The 22,831-nt window shown below is 38.0% G+C and overlaps 1 protein-coding gene across 1 annotated transcript in view; it reads right to left on the reverse strand.

Moving 5' to 3' along the window:
* The window catches only part of POU6F2 (POU class 6 homeobox 2), a 308,911-nt gene that overhangs the window by 285,768 nt on the left and 312 nt on the right, over window positions 1-22,831 (reverse strand). The gene's annotated exons all lie outside the window — the stretch shown is intronic.

The raw sequence follows: 22,831 nt of genomic DNA on the forward strand, positions 1-22,831 counted from the left end.
TATAAAAGGGACCTGAGACAGCAGCACTGACACCAATGGCTTGGTGGGTGCAGAGCTGACACTATCTGGAACCAGCCAGCTGAGGTTTAGCAAATTCTCCAGTTCCCAAGTTCCAGCTGCTGGAATGTGTCAGCTGCCTTTATTGACAGACCTACCACTCAGGAAGATTGAGGAGGCATTTGAGTTTGGACTCCAAGTTTTCTTTTTGTTTTGTCCTTGTTTCCTGCTGGTTGCTGTATGGGGAAGAGGGAGTTTTTGTGATCAAGGAGTTTCAGTTTCTGTGTTGTTTTTCTCTTTCTTCTCTCCCTCCACATATAGCCAAGAGAGGTAGAAAATATGCTGCCATCTTTCCCCTTGTCTGCCCAAACACAGTTGTCTGTGGAGGGTGCTATCTCAGGGGTGGGGGTTCTCTGCAATTTTAGTTTTCTCTTTGTTCATGGGGACTAAGAGATTCAGCAGTTCTGTAGTTACTAATAATTAACTGTTATTTTTTTACTTGTTGCTGTTTCATGTTTTAGCAAACTGCTATTTTTTCACTTCAATCTACTAATATCTGTGTCTTCTTATTGGTGGAAAGGGATTGGTTAAAACTAATGGGAAGTAACCCATTTTAAAATGTCTGCCTCTAAATTATATTAAACCAAGACAGCTGTGATCATATATTACTATGAAGTAATATTTGAGGGCAAAAGCTATATAAAAATGGAAGGTTATTTGCATCGCAAGATGCTTGTTTCTTCCCAGCTGTCATCCAACTCACATAAGAATTACATGAGTATCAGTATTTGTTCTAATTTAATAGTATTTTTAAAAACTTTTTTGAGGAAAGTATATATCCTCGCATACCAGATTATTTGGGGGAAAAAAATCAAGATAATATTTCCTATGAAGAAGAAACCTCTTTGACTATTTTATAGAAATGAGCTGTGCTATTAGACATCCTCCTCCTCTTCCTCTGTTGGAGGACAGCCGGAGCATTTCCAACCCTCAGCCTTGGGACATTGCTTAGAATACTTTTTAGCAAGCCAAAATTGCAGGTTTTTAATTTGCAATTTAGAGTTCATTTTCCAGAGTTAACCTCCACAAGAATTTTTTAAAAGCTTTTTAAAGAAAATATTTGCTTTTATTTGCTGTATAATTAAATGCATGGTTCCTAATTCCTTACTTAAGAATTATTTGCATGAGTTTAGTAAGGCTTTCCACTGTAGCTCACAGTACTTGCCTTCTTCTATTGCACTTAGAGAGAATACAGGCTTTAGACTGGCTGCCTCAGACTTTGACATATAATTTTTAAATGCCTAAGAGTGAGTATATGCCAAATGAGAAATCAAGCATCAGAAGAGACACATACAAATTTTAAAAGTTTAACCAGGAGGAAGAAACCCACAGACTGACAATTATGGCATTCAAACAACATTCAAGTACATCTGAAAATTCTTTAAAAGTTGCCTAAATTATGTGGATGGAGGTGTGCCAGGCAATCCTTCCGGAGGAAGAAACCCACAGACTGACAATTACGGCATTCATACAACATTCAAGTACATCTGAAAATTCTTTAAAAGTTGCCTAAATTATGTGGATGGAGGTGTGCCAGGCAATTCTTCCATTAAAATATATAATTGTACAAGGTACAAGATCCCTCCAGTTACCAAACTCTGTTTTGCATTGCTCTCCAAATCCAAGGATCTAGAAGTTAATTAAGTTTCTCATTATCTTGGTTTGAAAGACAGGTATCTGCCAAGGAAGGCAGGAACCTCCCTTGAATGGAAAATATGACCCCCTTCCCTCCAAATTATTATAACTTTGAAATTATGGGGCTTTCAGGCAAAGATATGGGAAAAGGAAAAACAGTTCTTTGCTAGTGTATGTATAACAAGGCAAGCAAACACCAATGGTAGCAAAACCAAACAAGAACAGAAAACCCAACAGAGTCTCTTCCCGCTCCTTGAGCGCTTCCCCCTTTGGTGCAGTTACAGTCACAGCCAGCAGGGGCGCTGGTGGCTCCTGGCCGGGCAGGGAGGCTGCGATGATTGCCCCGCGGCTGCAGGGGGCGCTGTGGTGCGAGCTTGGAGACCACGCGGCTAATGGTGGCTTAGCTGAAACGGGAAGTCACGGGCGGCAGCTGGTCGCGATTGTCGAGCTACCACACAGAAGTGGCCCATATGGGGACACACATACCCCCCCTGCCCCCCCCGCCAAAACATCTGGGAAACAAAAAAAAGTGATTGAACAGATTTGCAGTGCACGAAAATCACAGCAGACAATCTTGAAGTCCAACATGCAAGAGTGGCCATGGCAAAATGCTACGGGTAGAGGGTTTGGCAGGAGCCGACCCCGATGTTCTGACACCACATGCACTGGCTCTGAGCTCCGAGCAGTCAGGTGGCAGGGAAAACAGCAAACAGCTCCTTCCTCTCCCAAACCTAGAAACCCGACTGACCAAAAACCCAGCCCCAAACCTCTGGAGTAACCATCTCACATTTTCTCTCCCATTATCCTTTGCAACCTGCTCCCATTCAGGGCCATTTCAATGGAATGTTGTGACACCCTGCTGCATCTTTTGTTTTCTTAAGTATCGGTAGTTATTGTTTCCTAGCAACATATGGGACAAAATTCCTTGAGGGAAAGAAACAAAAGGAAAAATTCTAACCCCCAACACTCATTTATGAGACACTTGTAACAATTTAAATTTAGGAAATACTTGTAACAATTTAAAATCCTTTCAGGTAACATTAATTCTAATACCTAAAAAAATGGAATAAGTGATAATTCCTATTTGTACAGCAACAATATTTTATCAGATGAAAATGGCTAATTTCTAAGGAGAAAAAAAAAGCCAAAATGTGTTAAATCTTTCTCTTCAGAGGAACTGAATCAACATATTAATGTCCAATTATATTGTACTTAAGGATTGTGAGCATCCTGAAATCCATGTGTCTGACTGCAGACTTATAAAGCTAATATATTAGCTTTATTTATTTATTATTGTATTAACTGTTAAAGCTAATCAGATGACATTTGGATGACTCAACACTAACCACAAAGGTATATTCGAGTTGATAAGGACAATTGCATACCCACGGCCTAAGGAGCAGGAAGAGAAGTCTTCTGTGGAAGAATCCCACACTGACCTCATTTACCCATTCAGAGTTTAGGCCATGCTCCAGCAAAGGACTGCTCTGAACTTTAAGGGCATAATTGACTTCAGCAGGGATTTTCCCATACAAGAAAGGCTTGAAACTATTGTGACTAGAACATTATTGAAGCAGATTCATTTGATCCTGACAGTATATAATTTGAAGATTGCTGCCATAGTGATCTTAAAGCATTGGAGGGTTCTAATGTACACATTTCAAGGAACTGTATGTAGTGATACTAAAGTATTGCATAAAGCATAAAAATGTTGTACAGAATATTGTCATGAATATTTAATTAGCAAGTATCTTGTTTTGAAAGTTCTTGTTGCTCCTGAAGCAGTGAATGGTTATATCAAAATGTAGGTATTACCAGAAAGCAAAAGGGAGCAATAAAAAGATGTTCATCCTTGAAAATGGGGTTCTTTAAGCCACTGAGAATGAGCATGTAGGTTTTGGAGCTGTTGGCATTTTTTAACTTCCTTCATGGTACACTGGGTATTAGTCAATACATAGCTTTTGGAAGTTAGAAATTTTTCCTTAATCTTTGTTTGTCACAATCATTCAGAGCAGATTTGGAATTGTTCTGTCTCCAGCACAGACTTTCTGTACCTATAACTACCATAAACTCTCTAAGCAATATCAGTTAATGAAAATATCCCTGCTGACTTCAGTAAAGCCAGGATTTTCATCCTTTTTCCACAGACATTTGTAAACAAGTGTAACAGATTTGTAGCTTGACAATATAGTATAGCTGGATAATTACCCTGTGTTTTATTTGAACAAATAAGTTTCTGTTATGGCATTCCTTACGCAGCAAGATAGGGTTTTCTGCTTCTACTTCTCTGCAGTGCATTCATACTTGTTATGTAAACATTATTTATACCAAGCTAAAAACAGGGGAGCTTTGGAACATGGGAGGATTCAGGTAAACAAAAACAGTCTCTCATTAGCAAAGAAATTTTCTCAACTGTAGAGGCAGAACCCTGCTAAAATAGTGAATGTTTCTTTACCTTGGGACATGTTCAAAGCACACTGAATCTTGCCACAAACTTCAATAGATTTTTGGATTAGTCTTTAATTAGTATTTACAGTTGGTTTGACTGTCTCATGATAAAGGTTCGTTTAGCAATATTGATTATGGCATGTTTAGCAACAAATTCTGAACCATGTCCATGCATACAACCCACGTTTTGAACAAGGTTCTGTATTAGTTGATGGGACTATGGTGTTCTACATTCTAGGTCTTGTCTCCCTTGGTACAGACTGAAGTATCCTTCAGCATAATTCTAGAAAAGCGGGCAGCTCAGAGCTTGGACAGATGCACTCTTTGCTGGGTTAAGAACTGCCTGAATGGCCAGGCCCAGAGAGTGGTGGTGAATGGTGTTGGATCCAGTTGGTGGCCCGTCACTAGCGGTGTCCCCCAGGGATCTGTGTATGGGCCCAGTCCTGTTTAAGATCTTTACTGATGATCTGGATGAGGGGATTGAGGCTACTATTAGCAGATTTGCAGATGACACCAATTTGGGTGTGAATCTCAATCTGCTGGAGGGTAGGAGAGCTCTGCAGAGCAACCTGAACAGGCTGGATTGATGGGACAAATCCAACGATATGAGGTTTAACAAGACAAGTGTCAGGTCCTGCACTTTGGCCACAACAACTCCCTACAGCACTACAGGCTGGGGACAGAGAGACTGAACAGTGCCCAGGTGGAAAAGGACCTGGGGATACTGGTTTACAGCTGACTGAACATGAGCCAGTGGTGTGCCCACCATGGCCAAGAAGGCCAATGGGATCCTGCCCTGTACCAGGAATAGTATGGCCAGCAGGACTGGGGAAGTGATTCTCTGTACTCAGGACTGGTAAGGTCATACCTTGAGTACTGTGTCTAGTTCTGGGCCCCTCAGTTTAGGAAGGACCTTGAGATGCTGGAGCATGTCCGGAGAAGGGTGACAAGGATGGAGAAGGGTCTGGAACAGAAGGCCTGTAGGAATGACTGAGGGAGCTGTGGTTGTTTAGCCTGGAGAAAAGGAGTCTTAGGGGAGACATCACTGTCTACAACTACCTGAAAGGAGGTTGTAGCCAGTTTGGGGTTAGTGTCTTATTCCCAGGCAACCAGTGACAGGACAAGAAGACACAGTCTTAAACTGTGGCAGGGGAAGTTTAGGCTGGACATTAGGAGGAATTTTGTCACAGAAGGAGTGATTGGGCTTTGGAATGGGTGAGGTGATGGTGTTACCATCTCTGGAGGAGTTTAAGAAAAGACTGAATGTGGCACTTAGTGCCATGGCCTAGTTTACAAGGTGGTGTTGGGTCATAAGTTGGACTTGATGATCTCAAAGGTCTTTTCTAACCTAGCTGATTCTGTGATTTCATGATTCTGTGAAGTGGCCTATTTTACTGAGCTTTGCTGGAAAACAGTAAATACATAATGAATGAATGCCCTGAACTCCATCTCCTGATACAGTTACCCCTGCAAAGGGGTAATACTTGAAAAACAACGGAAAGAGCACAATCTTCTAGACTGGAAATAGCACCTGGCAGAAACACAAAAATGCAGAAGAGATTAGGGGTATCAGAAGCTATGTTTGCAAGCACACATTAGCATCTGTGATCTATTCTCTAAATGAGAAACACAGTGAAAAAGCAGCCTGCACACTTGCATCTATAGAACTACATTTTTTTCACCTTTTGGGCTATCAGAGGACAGTGGAAGTCTCCAAGCACTTCTGATATCCTGCCCAAGCTCCACACTGGAATTGATGCAATCCTTTAAACTCCACTGGCAACAGGTTCTTTACTTCCATATACACACTGCCACTTAAAATTGCTAGGCTCAACTCCATATTTTTCCATTTCATCTTACAGGTAACTGAAGGGCTCAGAAGCAGAGGAATGTTGCATTTGTAAAACACTTCAGAACATATAAGTACACTGAAGAGAAATTCATAAAAACAGGTGATTTGTAAAGATCAGGATCATGATGACCCATCAGGATCATCAAGTCCATCTCCCGGCCCTGTACTGAACAGCCCCAAGAGTCACACCATGTGCCTGAAAGTGTTGTACAAATGCCTCTTGAGATGTGTCTTGGTGCTGTGACCTCTTCCCTGGGGAGCCTGTTCCAGTGTCCAACCACCCTCTGGGTGAAGAATCCTTTCCTGATATCTAACCTAAATCCCCTCTTGCTCAGCTTGAGGCAATTTCCTCAAGTCCTCTCACTGTTCATGAGAGTGAAGAGATCAGTTCCCGCCCCTCTGCCTCCCCCTGTGAGGATGTTGAAGAGTGCAATGAGGTCTCCCCTCATTCTCCACCAGGCTGAACAGACCAAGTGACCTCAGGCACTCCTCATATGGCTTCCCCTCAAGGCCCTTCACCATTTTCATGGCCCTCTGTGGTGGGTTGATGATGGCTGGATGCCAGGCACCCACCAAAGCCACTCTCTCACTCCCCTCTGCAGCTGGACAGAGTAGAGAAAATATAATGAAAGGTTCATGAGTTGAGACAAGGACTGGGAGAGACCTGTCACTAAATACCACCATGGGCAAAACAGGCTAGAATTAAAGATAAAAGATGAATTTATTTTTAAGAAGATCACAGCAGAACAATTGGAAATAAAATAAAACCTTAGAAGCACCTTTGCCCCACCCCTCCCTCCTTCCCAGCTCTTCTACCTCCTTCCCCAGTGGCATAGAAACAGGGAATGGGGGTTATGGTCAGTTCCATTGTTTTTTCTGCTGCTAAGGAGAGGAGTCTTCCCTCTGCTCCAGCATGGGGTTCCTCTCATGCAAAATAATTCTCCATTAACTTCTCCAACATACATCTATCTCCTGGGCAGCAGCTCCCTGTGAACTGCTGTAATGTGAGCCCATACCACAGTCCTCCTCAAACTGCTGCAGCATGGGTCACTCATCCACATGGTGTAGTTCTTGAAGGACAGGCTACTCCTGAGTGGGCTTCTCTCTCCCATGGGCCTCCCACAGGGTCACAGTCTCCTCTCTGGCATCCCCCTGCTCTGGCATGGGCTCCTCCATGGCTTGCATGTGGATCTCTGCATTCCCTTGGTCCTCCATGGGCTGCAGGGGCCCAGCTGCTTCACCATGGTCTGTACCACAGGCAGCAGGGGAATCCTAGCTCCAGTGCCTGGAGCACCACCTCCTTCTCCTTCTCCACTGACCTTGGTGTCTGCAAATTTGTCCTCCTCACATACTCTCACTCCAGTCTTCCGTGGCTGCAATTACTTCTGCACTCTTTTTTTTTTTCCTTTTAAATCTGTAATCACAGAGGTGTCCTGTGTTTCCGTCATCTCTAATTAGCCCAGCCTTAACTAGTGGCACATCCATCTTTGGAGATCTCAGGGACTGGCTCTGCCAGACATGGAAGAATCTTCTAGCAGCTCCTCACATAAGCCACCCCTGTAGCCTCCCCACAACCAAAGCTTGGCCATGTAAACCCAATATACCCTCCTCTGGATGCTTTCTAATAGCTTCATGTCTTTTTTATATTGTGGTAATCTAAACTGCACACACAACTCAAGGTTGAGGCAGCACTGGTGCAGATTCTTTAAGAAATACACACTGACATAATACTATTCAAGCATAAGCCTCTTCAATACAGAAGTCTTCTACAAGTGGACAGTATTGTAGTAAGACCAATACACATTCTGTTGAGAAGAAAGCTTGTTAGCAATACTGTAATGCAATACTTGATTAACCACAGCAAAGGATAGACTCTCAAATTAATCCAGTTTTTGCCTGTGATTTATTTAGCCTAAAAGGAATCTCATAGTATGAAGCTGTAGTATGAAAGCTGAGGTTTGAGAATGCATATAGCTTTCTCATCTTTGCAGCTTAAATGTCAAAACCTTCATCAGGCTGTTGAGAAAAATAATCCAATACGAAAAATATTACACTCATACCTATATGAATAATGGCAGAATAATTATTTCTTTGTTCCTTCTTTTAGAAAAAGTTTTCAAAGCTCTCAAATAATGTCCTAATTTTTCACCTGTTATCTGTCTTTCCTCTTTGAAGAAAAGCTTTCCACCTATCAAAAACCAGTTGGTTTGTTGCAGGGGGATTGCTGTGGTTGTGGTTCAGCCTTTAAACCATAATCCATGAGAAAGACTCTACCAAAACTAAGACAAATGAATCACACACTTTTTTCCAAGTTTGAACTACACAGAGAACCACAGAATTACAGAATGTTTACGTTTGAAAGGAACCTCTGTAGATCATCTTGTGCAGCACTCTGCCAAGACAGCTTACACAGGAATGCATTGAGTTGGGAGAGAGACTCCACAATCTCCCTGGGCAGCTTGTTCCAGTGCTCTGCCACCCTCAATATAAAGAAATTCTTCTTCATGTTGAGGTGGAAATTTTTGTGGTTTAGTTTATGGCCATCGCTCCTTGTCCTGCCACTGAACACCATGGAAGAGTCCGGCACCATTCTCTTGGCAAGTTCCTTTGAGATGTTTCTATGCATCAGGCCCAGCTTCCACAGTGTCTCCTCATAAGAGAGATGTTCCAGACCTCTAATTATCTTTGTGGCTCTCTGCTGAACCCTCTTCTTGTCTTTCTTGTACTGGGGAGCCCAGAACCGGATACAGCAGTCCAGATGTGGCTTTACTAGGGACTGTAGAGTGGAAAGATCACCTCCCTTGACCTGCTGGCCACAGTCTTCCCACACTCTTACATGCTGGAGAAGAGGCCGTCTCTTTTTCATGGATCTTTGATGTGTATTTCATTACACTGATTTGGGAATCAATTCAGAAAGAAATAACAATCTTTTAACAATGGTTACCCAAATATTTTCTGACATGGGACTGCAACATAAAGTGACTCAGTTATACACCTACACACCTCAGATACTGATGTGAGCTTCCCAACAAATCCTATTCTTATCAGATCATTTGTGAGGAGAAAAAATATTATTTTAGTAAAAATTAATAAAATTATAATTATTCTTTTCTTTCTTTAGCCTGAAGGGAAGAGATGAAATAATGAAAGGAGGGGATAAAATATATACTTTATCCTCCTATGCTTTATCCTTCTATGCTCATACTGGAGACACCTGCAGATACAGTGAGTGTCCAAGGTGGCATTAACCAAACTGAGGCTGATTCAAAGCAGAAAGATACTGATCAAGAAATAAACTGTCTTTTAGAAAAGCAACTTCAAAAAAATAATTGAATCACATTGAAGGAGGCATTGATACCATGGCTAGCAACATCTCTGCTAACAGAACAGGTTTGGATGTAAGTCACATCTAGAGACAGCCTCATAGGCTTGTTCTTGGTTTTGTAAACTTTATCTGAAACACTCTGGGCCCAGATTTGGCACCAGACAATATCTGTGCCAGTCTACCTTCAGTTAAGGAATAAAAATGGAATTTTTAATTAACATTAATTTTGCAACAGCTAAAAGCTTTGTAATGTACTGATACAGAACAGGAAGGTGATGGAATTGAGCCCCGGTTTTACGCTTTTCTCAGTTCTTGCTGCACCCCTACCACAAGCCTGGTTTGCTGATGCCTTGTAAGATGGGCCCCTGAACTTGTATCTGAGCAGATGCTAAATGGATGAAGGTGAAGAGAAAGAATATAACATGGATGTAGTTTTATTATCCACAGTTTTCTTGCACACAACTGTTTCACACAGCTCTCGGCCACAATGTAATCCTGGCTGCTAGCCCTAATCTTTTGACCTTTCTGAGTCATTATTACAATTAGTTCAATATATAAAACCATAAAAAACTTATTAGAAAAATAACTCAATTTTTAAACCTTACCAAAACACCTATTCTCTAACTGCCATGACCTCCTTCCACACTGTGTCTCCGGCTTTCTTCTAGCCCCACCTTTTTCACACCCCCATGTTGGCAGTTACTATTTCCCCTTTGCACATCACCCTTGTGTGTATTAGATACCTATTCCCAGTTCTCCTTCAGCATGGTGACATTCTCTTACTAAATCATGAGATTATAGTCACAATTGTAAATAATGCTCAAGAGAAGCTAAATAAGTTTCAGAAAATTATCCCTCCTGTCAGAGATAAAATTGGTGTAGTATAGGAATTAAAGTGACTTCAAGTTGCTGATAGTAGCAATTATATCTGTTCAAATCCAATGTTATTTCTCCATAGGAACCTAGAGCTTTTACTTTGCAGTAAAGGGACTGTATTTAACACTTAGAGTGGAAACAAGCCCTTTGTTTTGCAACGCTTCCATTTTTAACATTGCAAATAAGTAGTTGAGTCAGTGGAGAATCAAGAGCCAAGTACCACCTATTATGGGGGCTTAATGTGTCTACTTTGTGCAAACACCAGTGTCTATATATATTCAAAAATCTAGACGTCAGTCACTATTCTAGGAAAAACTACTGGGTAAATTGATAGATTTTGTCTGTTGGAAATAGTTATGGCAAGATCTGTGGGAAATTTTTCAATCAAAATGAAAATTCAGCTGTGTTAGAACCTTTAATCCTACCATTCATATGAAAGAGGAATAGAAGCCCATACCTTCCAGTCTGACATTTTATAAGCAGGACAGTTTTAGTGCTTTAGTCAAAGTTACTTTTCCTTTAAAAATTATCTTCTTTAATCTTTTAAAATCATGAAAAGACAACAACTCTCCCTTTAAAATAGAATAAGACTTTTTTAGTCATATTTGGCCCAGAATAAATATATACATGGGTATGTATGTGTATGTATATTCCCATACATACATACATACATAAATACATACATAAACTTCCCACAATTTCTAGGGAGCAAAATAACAGTATATATCAACTATAATATTAAGAAAGAAGTCACACTAAAAGAACCTAATCTGTGAAGGTGTTACACAAACAATATAGTTGTTTATGTAATTAAAGGGTCATTATTATGTATATTTACAAGCAAAAGAAATTATTTGAATTATGTTGCTTTACAGTAGAAATACTGTTTTCCACACTTTTTATGTGTAGATTTATAAGTTTTAAAGAACTGAGAAATTTTGCCAGTGAGATTTGCCAGCAGAAATTTCTGAGAAGCAAGGGAACACGCCCCATGGGTTTTCTATTTCTGTCTTTATCCCTAACCAGGCCCAGTCCTCTTTCTGTTGTTCCTTTCATCTAAGTTTGCCCACACACAGGCAAGTCCTCTTCCCAACTGTCCCTCATAGTTCCAAAACTCTCTTGGATCCACTCTTCAGACTCCTACTTCCCCATGCCTTGTCACTCTCTAGTCCTACTAGAGGTTGACTACTTCTGCATTTATTGTTTCACTCCATATCTTTCATCTTCCCTGGCTCTTGTCCTGTCTTCATTTGAATCGCACATTCTCTTTTTTCCATTCCCCATGAATATGGTCACTGAGTACATAGAAAAGTAAAGGGTCCCTGGTGTCACCTCTGCCATTTCCCACAACAGGTATAGTGGGACACTAGTATTTCAAGGGGGGCAGAAATAATCTGATGCTCCTAAAAGAGGTGAGAAGATATGGGCTTTACTTGGTGCAATCAATAGGATACTAATACTAATAAAATAAAAGATACTAATAAATTGGTGCTCATGGAGTTTGGAATTGGATGGAGCTTTTCAGGAAGCACTTATACAAATACCTGTCAGATGTGACTCAGATAAGCTGATCCTGTCCATGTGCAGGTGATTTTTGGAGGGTCCTTCCTGAGGTTCCCTTTTCTGTGAATTTTTAGGGGATGTAGCTATTTAGAGTTCCAAAGTAAACATCTGCCAACTACATTTCTCAAAGGCTTGGAAATAACCAAGCATGGCTTGTCACAGGATACCTGAAGAGACATGTCAAGCTAAATTTTCCTGCTCCTCACCACATTATCTTAATTTTGCTCTTAATTATGACATATTTTTAAAATGGGAAAAAATACACAATATTTCTATATCTTCCTTGGGAACCACTGAAGTATTTTAGCAGAAATTTCCTTTAAAAGTACTTAGGAAGAGTTAGCCAACCAGGTGGAAATACTAAGAACAGCAGCAAAGGTCCTAAAATAGGAAATACTGGGCTACTTCAATTATAGAAGGTTCTACAAGTTCTGCCAATATTTTTCCCTTAGGCTCTCACAAAATGGGGAAGCAAAGAGAGAAATATCTCACAACTTCACAGAATCCCTTAAGCCTCCTATGTTCCCATTTAAAAGGGATTATGAAATAAAATGGAGTAGGAAGCTCCTCAAAATTTCAAAGGAAACTCTTGTTTCAATACCAAAATTGCTATTTTAATATTTTTTCCCATATCTGACTAATTTTAAGGTATTCCTCATTAGCATAATTGTCATTCTGGGCTTTGCTTTTTCTCTTTGCTGTTTTTATTCACCAATTGAAGTATGCAACTTACAATAGAAAGTATAGAAAGAGGGAATTTAATTGACATTAATTCCTTTGAATTTAACTTGTTTTCTTTTTCACATCCAAATATACTAACTGAATAATGCTCTGGAAAGACAGATCTTTGTCAAAAGTCACAGCAAGCAACACTGCAGCCCACAGGGTAAAAAAAAAAAAAAAAAAAAAAAAAAAAAAAAAAAGGGAGAACTAGATTAAGCCATTTGTTTTAAGCATACTCATTTTAAAACCAAATTGATTGAGAAAGCAGCTCTGACTATTATGGTTTGAGTAGTGCTCTCTTCCCTCCCTTTCATGTTTTCATCACTGCCAGCAAAGATATAGATGGAGACCAATAAAACAGGACTTGGACCTTTCACCTTGTCTGTTAATGGATATCTGTTTCTAACTAAATAAGGCTTTCTCCTTCCTCTTTTCCCCAGTCTGATTTCCACCTATCCCTTTTTCATTTCCATCCGAAAAAAATGGAAATTCTAATCCATTTGTTTGGACTCTATCCCTACTTACCTCAAGATGGGTTTCTACAATTCATGGAAATAAAAAAGAACTTTAAAGTACACATAAATAAATTACTCTTACAACCCACTTTACAGCTGTTTTGTACTTCCAGATGGTATAAAGAGATCCCAGTATAAAGTAGAATTAGGCTACTATCTCCAGTGCTTGAACTTCTCAAAAAAAGATAAATAACCAAACACAAGCATTATAAAAACAAAAAAATAATCACCATTTTTTAAGTGAAATTTTTATTTTCAGATGCCAATTTCAGTCTTGTTTTTCCAAAATTAAGGGAAAACACATAAAAATTTTTACCATTTGCCTTGCAGCACTGATTGGGAAAAAAATAAAAAGATCACTTTGGAGAGAGTATAATTAATATCAGTCAGGATGGGGCACACTGGGTTTAATTTTAGTGTTCTTCTCTTTTTCTTTCTGTGCCTTCTTTCTAGTTATCTTAAGAATCACTAATTATTCAAACATTGTAGACTACACTCCTAAATTTGCTCATGTAAAGGCTTCTGAATTTGACAGAAGAAACTTAGAGGCTGCTGGTGATCCTGTTTGTCCAAATGTAACTGTTTAGCTCCACAGATTTACTTCTGATGAATCCTGGTAAATATCAGATAGAAAAGAAACCCCCAAGAACCCATCCTGAACATGCTCATGTTAAACGTCTGTTTGAAATTTAGTGTGCTTTTATTTATATTCTTAGGGAAATATGAGGCTACTTTGCAGCTTTTTTTTTAATTAAAAGAGTAACTGAAATTCACCTATATACCCTAATGTTTGTTGTATCAGAAATTATTGACATCATGATATCTTGGAGATAAAAAAATTCTCAGCACACTGACCAGATTAAAAGCACAGATCTTTGTGCAGTTCTTAATTCAATAAAATGCTGTGGTACTTCATGATCAGAAGGAAATACGCCCTCAGAAGCATCTGTTTCTTCTGTGTCCTTCATGAGAGTCAAAGGGTACTTTACAATCCAATCCAATGCTAGATATAACCTTTTAAATAAATAAACCGTGGTTTAAGGATTTAAAAAGCACTAGATCAAAGAATGTAATCTTTGAGATCTAATAACTACAGTGATGGGTCTAGCATAAGGACATGAGCAGAGTAGAACAAAGGTTTGCTGAATATCCACAGTGCCTCTTGGGTTAAAATTCATTACAGAGTCATTCTAAATCCCTAGTCCAGGGGCAACCCTAAATTTCTCTTCTTGCTAAAATCCAGCACGAACTTCAAAAATAAACTGAAAGCAATATATTTATGGGAAGAAACTCCAATCTTCAGCTTCTTTTGTGTTGTTACTTAACTATTCAAAATTCAGCTCTTATTTTCCAAACCTGCCAATTTCAGTTTCAGCCTCCAGGTTTTTGGCTACACATCCTAACACACACGCACACACAGAGATTTCTACTCGCCAGGATTTACTGAGTGGAGATGGAGAACTGGCATTTTTTTTCCAGCAGTGCATGTCTATATCTTCTTGCAACCAGAAGAGATCCAAGCCTTTAGCATTACACTGTCTAATGCACAATGTGTTTCTCATGTGAGCTTTCCCAATAAATTGTGGGGATACTTATGAATGTGCTCAAATGGTTCCATGATTACCCTTTAAATAAGCAATATCACCAAAACAAACAAACAAACAAACAAACAAACAAACAGCTGTGTTCAGAGTTATTGTAAACCCTTCACATGCTGTTTTAGAGCACTCCAAATTTGTCATCTGTCAGGCTTTGAAATTGCAAGCGTTGCTCACCAACTTGCACACAAAAAGTTTCTTGCCTACCTTGGTGACAAGCTGGAGCAGGTGGTGAATACTGCACACAGACTTTTGGAAAAATCTTGTTATCTTTCTTTATTTCCCACCATGGGCATTACAACACACAAACCATCACTTCTGCCTGCTGCTTGACCAGCATCTTGTCAAATCTGGCTGCAAGATTAAGCTTCCCCAATTCTGAATTCAATATTGCAACCCTAAGGACATAAGAATCAAACTGGAACATTCTGGGTTTTGGAGTTGTTTTTTTTCCCTTTTAATGGACAAAATTGTTTCTACTCCAAGACCATAGTTTGCCCTGACTATAATGATAAATCATCATGACTGACACTAAGCAAAATGAGTTTGATATTTTCTGCTTTATCCTTCCACATTAGAAACCACTTTTACATTTGCCACAACTTTTAACCTTTCTTCCAAAATATTAGAATTATACAAATGAGGTAATATTTCTGCTTTGTATAATCCATTTGAAATACGTGAAGCACATTTTGTACACAGAAAGGAATGGGCACAGTGAAGAGAAGGTAAGATTTAATGGCCAGCAATCTTGCAATAACTGTTGGTTTCCTATAGCAGCATAATTCTTCTTTATTCCAGATTATTTTATTTCATTGGAACAGTGTCCTGCTAACAAAGCCAGGGGGAGGTCCAGGACTCCAGACAAATTCAGGACTTGGCAGCATCTGGTTCTAGTAGCAAAAGTTATTGACCCAATGACAGTGTCTTGGAAATACCAGACTTAACCATTATCAGAATTATTTGCATCTTTAGCTCTTTTTATTTTTTTAAAGGCATATTCAGTAATGATCAGGCACATTTCTCCATTGTTATAATTAAAAAACCCCAAAACAATGACAGCCTTTAATGTGATATATTAAGAAAAATGAAAGTGGATGCTAGTTTGCCACTGATGGGAGACAATGTGATTTTAATTCATAAGTTTGAAGCAAGGATATGAAACATTCTGGTCATTGATATTGTTGTTTAAGTCTTAGTCTGTGTTGCAAATCTATATTTAGCTATTTAATTCCCCCCCCCCAAAAAGGATGTCTTCTAGGAGTCGGCTAAAGCCATCTGTTTTTTATTCCAGTAAAACTTCATTGCACTTGAAACATAAGAAAGGCTCAAGTAAAAACTGCATTAGAGCTCCATAAGTTGGATTTATAAGTGAAAAAGCAGTTAGACATGTAAACAGTTTAGTGAAAAGTGCAACATTCTGATACAGAAGCACTACTTACAATATGTCTAACAGCAGTTGTATAATACTATTAACATGACTTTCACTAGTTTGCTTGCAAAAAACTCATGTTCTGTTATTTTCTGTTTCTTGAAACTTGTTTCCATAGCAGAGGGTAGTTAAAAAACGCTTTCGTCCTTTACTTGTCCCTGTAATAGTTCCTTTTTGGAAGTGCTGTTCCATAGCTGGATTGTGTCTTCCAAACACACATGAGTCCAAGTTCCCTGAAAATGCTATCAACTTACAAAATAAAAGCTATTCCATGGAATCAACTACTGAAATAGCACTAAGTTTCATTTTAACTTTTTTTTTTCTTTTGCTTTAGATCCTATTTCCCTTCACAATGCCCTTCCCCATTTGTGGATTCAGAATCCCATCCTGGAATGAGCCACCTTTGGGAATAGGTCATATTTAGCAAGCACTTAAGATACCACTCACTAGATATATCACAGGGTCAAAATTACTCTCTCAATTGTGATTTTGTAGCACTGCTTGTCCAATTATTTGATTTCTTGTAGAGGAAGGTGGCACAGAAAAGCCCACCAAGACAAGACCTACGTGTTTTGACAAGAACAGCTATCAGAGTTCTGCCCTGTAAATCCTCATTCGCATGTGCAAAGGACATGGGACAGCTGTACATCTACAGCAGAGAGCAAGATGAATTTATGAGGCCCTCATCTCTGAAAATAATTTATTCAACTTTGAGTCACTAAACAGTATCAATTACTATTACTCATGTGAGTAAAAGTTTGTTGGAGATAGTTTTGCTGTATGTATGGCATATACAAATATAGATAGAAAAAACAGGCTTATCAGTAACTACAAAAACTATTCTAAACAACTTAAGAAAATTTAATTTATATAGTCCACCATCTAAAGATTGCTTGAAATAAAGATTTTTGCATCCCCTCTTTCTTCCCCAACCTTTTCTTTATGAAGCTTTCTCCCACTACCTCTTTTAATAATGGCTAGAAATTTTGAACAGTCCCTTGATCTTCAAAATTTTCTTTTGATCTAACAGTTAGATAAAGCACTACTATAGAACAGCACTAGCAGTCAACAGAGAATCATCAGCGGCAAACATCAACTAATATTTCTCTTTTGAAGAGAAAGTACTACACATCACAGAGGTTTTGAAGCCAACATTGAAACAAAACCCCTGAAGTGATAGTCTGTTTACCTGTAGCCCTGATACCCTCAAAAAGTAAGTGTTCAAGACCCTTGGGTTACTGTCTTTATTCCTAATAGCCAGTTCTAATTGTAAAACAGTTTGCATAACAATTATTTAGTTAGCATTTAAGCCAGACTTTGTTATATTTATTAGCAGTAACACAATAGGCTTGTTGGACAAGATCTTGCCAATTGTTATATATATGAGGAGCCCCATTGAATTCAGTATCATTCTCTGCACTTGAAGCTTTAGCAATTGCAGACTTCTTATGGGCTTAAGTGATTTGCTGACCAACTTATAAGTACATGCTTAAGTCTAGTTAAGTTTAATGAGAGATAAACATGCACATATTCAAAATTGCCTGATCTGAGGTTCTTCCATCTTTTGAATTTCAGAATGAAAAGCTACATTATTAATGTTGCTGAATGATGTAAATCACAGGAAAAAATAATATTTTGCCATATCTTCATCTAATGTTGAAAGTGCTGTATACAGTTTCTCTTTGATTGTCCTTTTATTTTCTTCCATTTGAGTTGCAGTTAAGATCAGAGAAGAAAAATAAAAGTCTTGTTACAGCTACAGGTCACTGTAAGATAAGAGGCTCAGCAGTCACTTCTATGCACTGTACACACAAAAGTGGGCCAGACTGATATTTAGTTTATCAGTCTGGAATCTAGGAAACATAACAGAGGTACTTGAATGTAAATGCATTGTCAAAAGATAATAATCTACATCACTGAAGGAGTGTCACTTGTCCAGCAATTTAAAGGTCATCTGACATACTTCATTTTTCTCTTACAATTAGAATATAGTGAATATACACAGAGTACAAATCACAGCTTTTTTAAGATTTGACCTCTTAATTGGCTGCCCTGACCCACAGATGAAACTACACAGTAGTACAAAACAGAAAAAAGAAAATCAGAGAAAATTACTAAATATGTTTTAGAAAGCTGATTTCAATTAAAATCCAATTTTGGTGTGAAAAGAAGAAAAATCTTTTAAAGTATGAATCAAAATGATAAAAATTCATATTTTCTGCTGTAAAAACAAAAGTCAACAGAAAAATGCATTCTTTTGCTGGAATCCAGGCCTAGGACCAAAGAATTTACATATATTAAATTAACAAGATCCAAAGTCCTCTACAACAAATACTGTAAAATATTACAGCCACATTCCTGCATCTCCTTACAATAATAATTCTTAGGGACACAATATTCTAGAGAGTGTATACAATAGTGGGTTTCTCCAAAGATGGAATGCTTCATTATCAGAGTACCAGCATGTTCATAAATATTAAAAAGTATGACGTTTTTCAAACATATTTCTTACTGTTTACATTGTCTCTCTACTACTGAAAAAAAAAAAACAGTCAATGGGTACCTCTCCATAAGTCTCTCTCTCACAGTCCTGAGCTGCAGAAAACCACTGCTGGTGACAGTAAAGGACCACAGTTTTTGTTCTGGATATACAATGAGCTGGCAAGGGGACATGTAGTCTGGCCTTACTTATGCAAGTAGTTATTCTTACAGTGATGGGTCTAATTCTAACTTGAAAGAACAGGATTTGTCCCAAACTGCAGACAAAATGGCACAATTCCTTGCTGTCTTACAAAAGTGGGTCCTAATTTTACATATGGTTATTTTCTGTTTGCTTATGTTATAGGCAATTCTTTATATTAGATTAGAGCTGGAAACCGATATTCCAAGAGAAAAAGAACTTCTCTACAGCTATAAGAAAAATCATGTAGAGATTGCTCAAGACAAAATAACATTATAGATCTGATCTTCATTTCGTAAAAATTAAACTCCTGGATTCATATTAGTCTGCATTATAAAATCAACACTGACAACAGATTAAACTTCTGAAAGGTGACCAAAAGTTGCAAAAGGAATGGCTTCTCTGAAACATGTTGTATTGTGGTTAATCATGAGGAAGAATACAAAAAAAAATTTAAAAAGGCAACAAAATGAAACAGAACAGAAAGACCCACACTGGCTGCAGCAATGTATCAGATTCATAAACTGGGTTTTAGAGAGCTCTCTGTGGGAAAAGAGCATGTTTATCCTTGCATAAATAGCATTTACTACATGGTGAGATCATATGGAGGATACCACTTAAATACAGAAATAAACATGCTAAACCTGTAGAAAGAGAACTCAAACATAGCAGTAATAACTGCAAACACAGGCTTATTTGAAGAAGAATGTTACCTAATTTACTTCCTCTCAATATACAGAGATCTAATTTAAGCTGCTCCCCTCCCCTTTCCCACTTTAGTATATTTGCAAGAAGCAGTGAACACAGAAATGTGCAGCCAGCCTGGGCCCTCAGGCCGGTGGATCAAGATGGCAGGCTGGCCTGGGCTCCCCTGGGGACAGCAGAGCCAGAAGGGTGATTGGACACAGTGACCTGTCTGCATGAGATGAGACAAAAACAGGAGGGCTGTAATGCTGATGAACTAACCTGTCACTCACAAGCTCAGGTCTGAGGAGAAAAAAAAAAGATGGAGAGAAAAAAGAATAAGAAAAAGGTATAGTAGAGGTTTTAGAAAGCATGCAAGGCAGAAAAATTACAATGTTATTGGAATAATTAGATGACATTTAATTATCTGTTCATTCAGATGGGCTCAGGATATACAGCTAATATGGCATAAAAATCCAGCTAATAGTTTCTATGAGAGCAAAACACAATTGAAGAAATAATGGATATTGTGGTTTGGCATGCAAGAAAGGATGCTACAGACTATTGCTGGCAGGGATCAGGGTTTCATGCCAAACACTCCAGTTATGAATCAAAATCACAATGAGCAATGAGCTTCTAGATCTTGACACACAAGGCAAGGAGGTTGTTCTTCAGAGTACTTGGGTGTTTTATTGCTTGCTTGGGGGAGGAAAAATCCAGAGGGAAGGTTCACAAGCAATTCTGCACCCTGGACCCAGTACACCCAGGTGCTGGGTAGCAGTCAGAGTTGTAGCACTCTGCACACCATTGCCATCACCAGTGGGAATCACTGCGGACTGGTGGTTAAAGACAGTTGAAATCTAGATTTTTTTTAAAAAAAGGTAAAAAATGCATTTAATGATGAACAAGTACTTGGTGTTGAAAATGCCTTTAAATCGGTATGCTCCTCCTATTCCATTTGTGTCATACACAGACTAATGCTTGAACTACAAAAATCTGCTAGTGTGTGATCTCCATTGCATCAGCTATACATGTATAGTTTGGATTTTTAATTAGGCGAGTTCACATTCCATTAGCAGTAAACAAGATTGAATTTAGAGCTACATCTGCAGGATTAGTAAAAAAAAAAATTGTCATGGCAGAAAAAAAATACAATGCTGATATAAAAAGGCCAAACTATATACATTTATCCAATTTTTGGGGTTTGAAGGTTTGAAAGTTAACAAAGACTTTCAATAACTTTTTCTAATACTGTCAGGAAATAAATGTCTTCTAAAACTATGCAACTACTAAATATGCAAACCTTAACTATTTATCAATACAAAATAGAGACTTACAATATGGAAAGATTTTCTGCCATAGGGCTTGCCTTTTGATAGTTATTTTTTCTTAAAGTACTTACTTTAAGAAAGTCTGTCTGTTTTCAGCAAAGTATGTTAATTATACTTATTGACCTGAGATTCGCACATTTTAACTAACTCCTTTATTATACAACCAGAAAATGCATAATTTTTTATCAGAAAAAAAAATTAAACTTTTTTTCCTATCTTAGCACATAGCTAATAACAACCAAACATTGGACAATTAATCAAAACAAAAACATATTTGAAAATTTTGTGGATTTATGAACCTATTTTGATGTGCACACTTACATATATGAAATGTAAATATGCACACATGCTGATCTGAAAAAAATGTTTGCAGCACCTAAGACAGTAAGTTTCAGAAAAATAACATCTATAAAGTCTAGCACAGAAAACCCACAGCAGTTAATCACCTAAAATGCATAAATTTATTTTTCTTTTAAGTACATGCTCTTGCTATTAATTTTAGGAAATAAAATACACAAACACATGATATAAACATTTTTCCAGACATTCACTGAACTTTTTTCATTCATGAAATATGGAATGTTACACACAGAAAAAAAAATCCTTCTACCATTTCCAGCCTCAAAACCACTTTTTGAGAGTTGGCAAGCCTTAAACATAAAATAGCTAACTTACACTTTCTTAAATTTGAAAACAAAATTTACATTAAAGAGATATTACAAGCTTTTAGATTTATAAAGATTTCAGGGTACATTTTCTGTCAAGAGCACTTGCTCAAAACCTTGCCATTGTATCTCCCTTAGAATCATTAAATATATTTCTGTAAGACTGAACAAGTTAAGCAAAAAGGTAACTAACACAGTCTAAAATACTTATTTTTCCACAATGTAGTACTGGCAAGCATGCCCCACTTTTTAGGTATAAGCCAGCCTAATAGAAAGCTGTGAATGTTTGGAGGATTTTTAATAAAAAATGTATCTTCTATTTTTAAAATATTTAAAGCAATAAAAGTCTGTGGTAAACATGGCATTACATATTTGACATTTTCCGCCCAAAAATGCATTACTATGTACGATGGTATTAATAAACCATGTGCTTTGAGGGACTTCAGTGCTTTGCCGTAATTTAGATGAAAACAATGTATAGAATGAGAATTTTTCTACCATTATATCAACATATAGAAAACAAATACTATGTCATCATTTCAGCAGCATGCGTTCACTGTACTGGAAACATATGCAAAAAACCACAAACTTTTGAGAGTTCAAAAAATACCCTTAACCAGAGAATGATTTACAAGTCAGTGGTTAATGAGAAATTGTTGAGCACTTAAAATTTTGTTAGAAGAAGAAAAACAGGCACCCTCATCTGACTCTGACTGCTTTCACAGGAAAACAGCCCTCCCTGCTCATCAGAACAAAATAATTTCTTTCCCCACTTCAGGTTATTATTTGAAGCAAATGAAAAGACAATGATTTTTCTCTCTTCTGGCTAAAGCTCAAAACAGCATGCTTAAATCACACATATAAAAACTACAGACTTATCAGAAATCACAAAACAGAAAGAGAAGGACTCACTGACCCATTTGGAAGACAAAGACGACAAAACGGAAAAGCTCTAAAAATCAGCTTGTGAGGCCTTTGAGAGATATTCTTCTGGCATTTCATCACAGCAGCCCCAGTTCACTTCCCTGGATACAGGGAGGGAGAACTAAATAGAGCTGTTTATTAAAGCTGTTGTGCTGGATTGCATTAGGAAGCACGAGCAGACCACCTGGACCTTTCAGATTGTGGCAGTGTTTAATTTGCAGGCTGCCCCTCTGCAGCAGCAAAGACTACTACATTTACCAGGCTCAATCACACATTATCTGGATTAGGAGTATAAGAGGAAAAAATAAAAATAAAAAATAAAAGCCACAGCATCTAGCACAGGAATACAGTCAATATAAAAATAAGGAACAGCATTACAAATAGAAAGCAACTCCCCAGCAAACATAACACTTTCACTCCTCGGTTCTTCTACTTCAGCATATTTAAACAAAATAAAACAGCAAATTAATAAATACATTGATTTGATAAAGCTCAGGCTGAAATGGGGTTTATTAGAAGAAAA

Source organism: Agelaius phoeniceus, chromosome 1 (assembly GCF_051311805.1).
Source record: "Agelaius phoeniceus isolate bAgePho1 chromosome 1, bAgePho1.hap1, whole genome shotgun sequence".
In the NCBI taxonomy this organism is placed as follows: Eukaryota; Metazoa; Chordata; class Aves; order Passeriformes; family Icteridae; genus Agelaius; species Agelaius phoeniceus.